The sequence below is a fragment of the Rhinopithecus roxellana genome, chromosome 16, assembly GCF_007565055.1.
Source record: "Rhinopithecus roxellana isolate Shanxi Qingling chromosome 16, ASM756505v1, whole genome shotgun sequence".
In the NCBI taxonomy this organism is placed as follows: Eukaryota; Metazoa; Chordata; class Mammalia; order Primates; family Cercopithecidae; genus Rhinopithecus; species Rhinopithecus roxellana.
The window spans coordinates 106,843,657-106,849,943 of record NC_044564.1 but is presented as its reverse complement, the minus strand read 5'-3'; the positions used below and the strand labels follow the sequence as shown (position 1 = coordinate 106,849,943).

Genomic DNA, 6,287 nt, shown 5'->3' with positions numbered 1-6,287 from the left:
AAGATTTAAAATTATTTCAAAATTAAAAGTTAAAAACCAAGCAATTGATTCTTACATAATATGCTCTAAGTTGAACGCACTGCAAAACTAAAACTATTAGCAATATAGTTGCAACAAATTATTAAATTCTCAAGGACTGCAAAATGAAAATTAGAATTGTTTATGAAGTACTTTGATGAGAATCAAATGACAATGGAAAATAAGAGATGCTTCTTGGTTCAGATGATACACATATCCTTTCACTCAACATAATCACACATACCCAAACATGTTTGCATTATTTTAAAATCGAATACATCATGTTCTATTTATATAAATTTGAACAGTTAGCTAGACAATATTTATCAATCTGAATATGATACTCCATGATAACACTGATGTACCTCATACTCATTGAAAGCAATTCTACCTATACAAAGAGGTTATCTAAGCCTCAAGCAAAGTTTGGTTGAGTAAAAAGAATACATTGATCGTTTATGTAATAAAATCATAGAATGGGATATCAGGGGATTATGTTCCTAGGGAAACCAAAAGCAGATGAAAAGTAGACCAAAGGGTTGTAGTTGAAAGTGGAAGAAAAGCAAATTAATGTTAGTTATAGTTTAATATATGTGAGACTAAATCTAGAAGGTTACACTAATATACTCATTTGTTCCTTACAACTACGTGGAGTATTATCCCAATAATACTCCCAATAATATTAATATTATTATTATTGGTATTATCCCAATAATAATAATTGGGATCATTATCCCAATTCTGTACACATGAAACCTGAGGTACAAGGAGGCTAAGTAAATCAGGTGTTATGGATTGAAGAGTGTCTTCAAAAAGCTATGTCTAAGACCTAAGCCTCCGTACCTGTGAATGTGACCTTATTTGGAAATAGGTTCTTTGCCGATGAAATAAGGTTAAAATGAGGCAATAAGGGATTGGGGTGAGCCCTAATCTAATGACTTCTGTCCTTATAAAAAGAGGAAAATTTGGAAACAGATAGACACAGGGGGAGAACACTACCTTATTGTGGTGATAGAGACACAGGTTGGCATGATGTGTCTATCAGTCAAGGAATGCCAATAATTGCCGACAACTTCTTGAAACTAGGAGAGTAGCATGGAAAAGATCCCCCCTCCTTGCCACCAGAAGGAACAAACCTTGCCAACACTTTGCTTTTGAAATTTTAGCCTCCAGAACTGTGAGGCAATACATTTACGTGAAGGCACTCCGCTTGTGGAACGTTGTTACAGCAGTCCTAGAAAACAGTTTACAGGACTATGAAGTGCATGTATTGGAACTCAGCCATACTTAAGATTCCTCGAACCTAATCTTACTTTGTAAAATAAATCAGTCTGACGAAAGGCTTAAGACATGCATTGGACCGAAAACACGAATGGAATCCTGTGTTCTCCTGGCATTTAATCTCGATCACATATTATGATTACATTATGATAATTCGGGAGCAAATGTTCTCCCGAACATGATAGGCAACAATAGCAGGTTGCTAGGCAACCCGCAGCTGGGCTGCAGCAAAGGAGGCAGCACGACCTCGCACCGGCCCAAACAAAGACATACTCTAGAATACATCCTGAGATAAAACGGGTGGATCCCGCAGTTGTTGTGGAATAAATCTCCTTATTTTCTATATCTATGTGTGTAGATATATGTGTGTATATCTGTGTGTGTGTGTGCACACACATGTGTATTTAAATGCACCTACTTTCTTGACCAATTTAAGAAAAGAATAACTCCTTTGAGGCGATCCTTCCTGTCCAAGCTTGAGTTTCTATTTCAATAACTGCAAATTCATCTTGGTAGGCTACTCGTCCGGTTAGGGTTGCTGTTTCTAGACTACACCTTAGCAGTGTGGAAATTATTGATGCACAGATCCTTTGTGATCTTATATTGGGATGTTGGTGTTTCACCCCTATACATTATGTTAAATTCTAAGAAAAAATGCACCTCATAGGTAATGGATGGAGAAACACTGATCAAGACATTTTTGGATTCCAAGTTACCAAAGTATTGAACAAAATCTCTCAGAAGTACAGTGCAGCCAATGTCAAATGGGAAACCTGTTCATATATTATGAACTTCTAAGAGTAGTAACATCAAAAGTTACATAATAAACAATGGCTCTGATTGTCCATCATCCCATTCATTTAATTGGAGAAAAGCAAATAAATACCGACTTAGTACACAAGGTACTGAAGAGCCTAACAAGACTCAAAATTCACCATTAATTAATTGATCCTGAAAAACATGTTCCTATTCAAGTAATGTCTGAAAAAAAAAAGACAAGATAAAGGGAGATTTGAAAACTGTTTCTTTATACACATCAAAGTTAGCAAAGTCATCCACTATGTGTCATCTGCAGAGGAGTTAAAACAAAGGGACTTTTTCTGGACCATCTAACTTGGGTAAATTCTTCAAAGGCACGTTATTAGGAAGAATGTTATATTCTTCAGTCAGTGCTCCAGAATCACCATTGAATGGATTTTACGGAAACCCACTGAATTTCAATAGCATGCAAAGACCTAGAGCAAACTCTTGTGCTCCTAGAAGTAGTTTTAGAAAAAGCTTAGCTCAATCCTCAGACAATATTATGCATATTACTAGTGACAAAAAATGGTAAGGTCCCACAACTGTTCACATTCAATTCAGAGTTCATTTCTTGCACCTTCATCTATAACCACATCACACTCCTTCATTAGAGCTATAGATATCAGAGTCTTGTAAGTACTAACAGCTCTCCATTAGAGTACCTCTGCACTCATGTATGCTAACAAGAAACTATCAGCAATAAGAAATATGAAATGAGAGTGAACATTTGGGGTGGGATTTATTAGGTCTTATGCTGCTGGTGTAAAGAAATTGGCTTTACAATGGCCCAGGTGCAACTTTCACTTTAGGTTATTGGATGGTTCATCTCTTTCTACTGAAATCGAGCTGACCTCAAGTTTCTGGGACTTTGATGGATCACAATTAATGGAAATAAAAATCCACCTGCTGACATATGTGTAGAAGATTATGCTACAGTTTGGGCTAAGGATAAAGCTACTAATGAGGATCAATAATTAAATGAAAATGAAAGTTATAGAACAGTAAATGAACAGACCATGAACCATGATGCTAAAATAGATACCTGAGTGAAGGTGTGAATAATAGTTCCTTGTCTTCTTTATCATCTTCTGATAACAATGATTTAAGTGAAGACTTCAGAGAATATTTAATAGGTGCAAAAGACTTCAACAGAACTTGAATAACTCTAGAGGAAATTTATCTCAAAGAAGAAAAATATGAAAAGGTACCACCCCAGAATATATCTGATTCTCTCAAGGAAAATGAAAAATCATTCAGTGAAACTAATAGATATAAACATCTCTAACATGAGTGAATATACAAAACATACTTCTAGGAATAATTTGCTTTTACCAGACACAGATTTTAGAGCTGGTTCTTCATTTGGACTCTCCATCTGATAGCTGTAATGGAACATACATGTGGAAAGAAGAGGGCTTGGAACCCACTGGAAATGTCTATCCAATTGGGAGTTATGAGTCCTATGAAATGAACAGCATGGATATTTTGAATAATCTTGAATTATGTGAATTTGAGGATGATGGCCTTATGATACACATCTTGAAAATGTGGAGCATGAAAATATGAACTGCTTTGACTGACCGGACAGAAGTGTTCAACAGCCCCAGGAAGAATTTGGGAAAAGGCCACCCTAGAAGTTGAGTAGACAAGAACACTACCATCTCAGTCATCCTAACCGCTATGATTACCATGGAAAAAGTAATGTGAGTGGAGGCTCTCCCTATAGTGAACCTTCTTTGGGTCATTTTGAAAGCTATAGAGAGACACCCCTCTTCCAGGTTCAGAAAATTTTTGCAGATGTACCAGAAAATGCAGTGATGCTGAATGAGATGACCCTCCAACACATGGTTCAGGATTGGACCTTTGTAAAAACTCAGTTACTCAAGCTGAAACACCTCCTGCATCAGCATGAAGGAAATGGTTCATGGCATGATATTCAACTATCATTGCCATCTAGTACAGAACCAGAAGTTGGTAATGAAGTATATGAGAATGAAGATTTATTACATGAAATAAAATGAGTTAAAGAGAAAATAAACACAAAAGATGAAAAGATCCAACAATTAGAACTTCAGCTTGCAATTTACTATAACCACCACCAAAAATCAAGGAGGAAAAATGCACACATACTGATAAATATACCAAAACACCCTGGAAACAAATTCCTCCTCAAGTGCTACAACCTTCCAGCAGCCTTCCCAGACCAACAGACCATGCCAGGAGAGAATGAATATAGCCACAACATACGGAGATCCCCAGCCAAGGTGCAATCCAAGACATGTGTCAGGGCTTCGCATATCTGGATGAAAGCTTTACATATGACTTGCAATAAGAAAGCAACTATGGTTTGGAAGACCAGCCTTTTGCATCAGGCCCACATTAACAATGGATGTGGCTAAGAGTACATTTTCTGAAGCAAACTTGAACATGACTGTAAATGCTCAAGAGCCTTATCATTTGCCAAATGATAAAATTAGTGACATACAGTTTATACCCACTTTTCTTCAGACACCTCTCCAGTCTAGTACAGTAGACCAGGCTAAGAGAGTTCGAAGCTATACATTTCATCTCATGTCCTTGCAGCTTTTAAAGCCATCCATCTTGATTCTGTGATACCTCCTCCAGTTTCTGAATCATCTCCAAGCTGGACTCCCACTTGGAAGAAGTCTTTGATAATCACAGCATGTAATTCAGCAAAACTTCAGTCAACATCAAGTAAGAAAAAAAAAAATCGTACAACTAATCAGAATCTGAGAGTGCCTAAGCTCTGCCACCCTTCAGGTTCTTTCAAACAAAAACAAATAAACAACCTCCAACAAGAGCCTCAAAGCTTCTAAGCCAAACAAGCATCTCAAACACACTAAGACAAAGAAAATAAATCATGTAGAATCCAAATGGCAATTTACATTTTGGGGATTCTTTGGCCTGTAATCATTATTCCAGTCTTCTTAAACCAAAGATATATTAAGTACATAGCCGTCACCTGCCAATTTGTTTTTTAAAAAACCATCTGTTCTGTAATCGTTTTACATGCTGTTTTATAAGTGTTTGACAGTTCCTGCTATACACACTCTCTCTCTCGCCTGCCACCACATAAAACATGCCTGCTTCCCCTTCCGCCATGAGTATAAATTTTCTGAGGCCTCTCCAGCCATGCAAAACTGTGAGTCAATTAAACTGTTTTGTCTTTGTAAATTATGCAGTCTCAGGCAATTCTTGATAGCAGTGTCAGAATGAACTAATACAATTGTTTTTACATTATTTCAGATCTCAGTATCAATAATTCAATTAAATCATCACTGAATTCGTTTAGCAAATATTCTTGTACAAATACACTATAGTATTGCAAAATTAGTATTTGCAATTGATCATTAACCATCATCTCTGAAAATGTACTGTTCAAATAATCCAATTATATATTAGCAAACACAATTAAAAAATTTAACAAAAAAATACAAGATTACAATAAAAAACAAGAATTCATAAGCAAAATTTTAGAAAAACTAAGTAAATGAAAAGGTATACTGTGTTCATACATTTTATCATTTTATCATTTCATATTCAGTATGTCTATTTTCTGCAAAAGGATTTTTATAATTACACAAGGTCTCAACCAAATCTCAGTAGCAATTTTGTAAAAATTGATTATTCTAAAAACATATAAAGGTTGGAAAGGCCTAATACAGTGAAAACAAATTTGTAAAATAAGGAAGTTGAAGCATTTAACACTATGTGGTTTTGAGACTTAATTTAGACTGGGAGCATCATATAATTCATCAAAAATATTTTAAATAAATACTACTCAAAATAATTACTGGGCACAGGTATTTTATCAATAAATTGGATTCTAAAATTTGATCTTAAGACCATGAGTAATGTCTATTCTTTTAAATGCTGTCTGCTTACTAATGAAAAAATATTACTTAACAAAATTAGAACCAAGTTAATGAATAAATATCCAATTATGAAATTTCCAGAAAAACAAGGATAATCATCAAAATCTAATAAAACAAACTAAAATAACACAAATAAGACATCTTTAGGTAATTGTAGTTACTTTGTTTTATCTATATTTTGTATATATACAATACCATATATTGCTTCAGTAAGAATTTATCAAATGCCTATTGAGCTGATCACCAGAAAATGAATTGAATGGAAGCCTTCATCAGATACTTACTGAATGC

General features: G+C 35.1%; 1 pseudogene; it reads left to right on the top strand.

Moving 5' to 3' along the window:
• The first annotated feature begins 1,969 nt into the window (after positions 1-1,969).
• On the top strand, positions 1,970-5,068 carry LOC104682296 (annotated as a pseudogene).
• Positions 5,069-6,287: the final 1,219 nt, after the last annotated feature.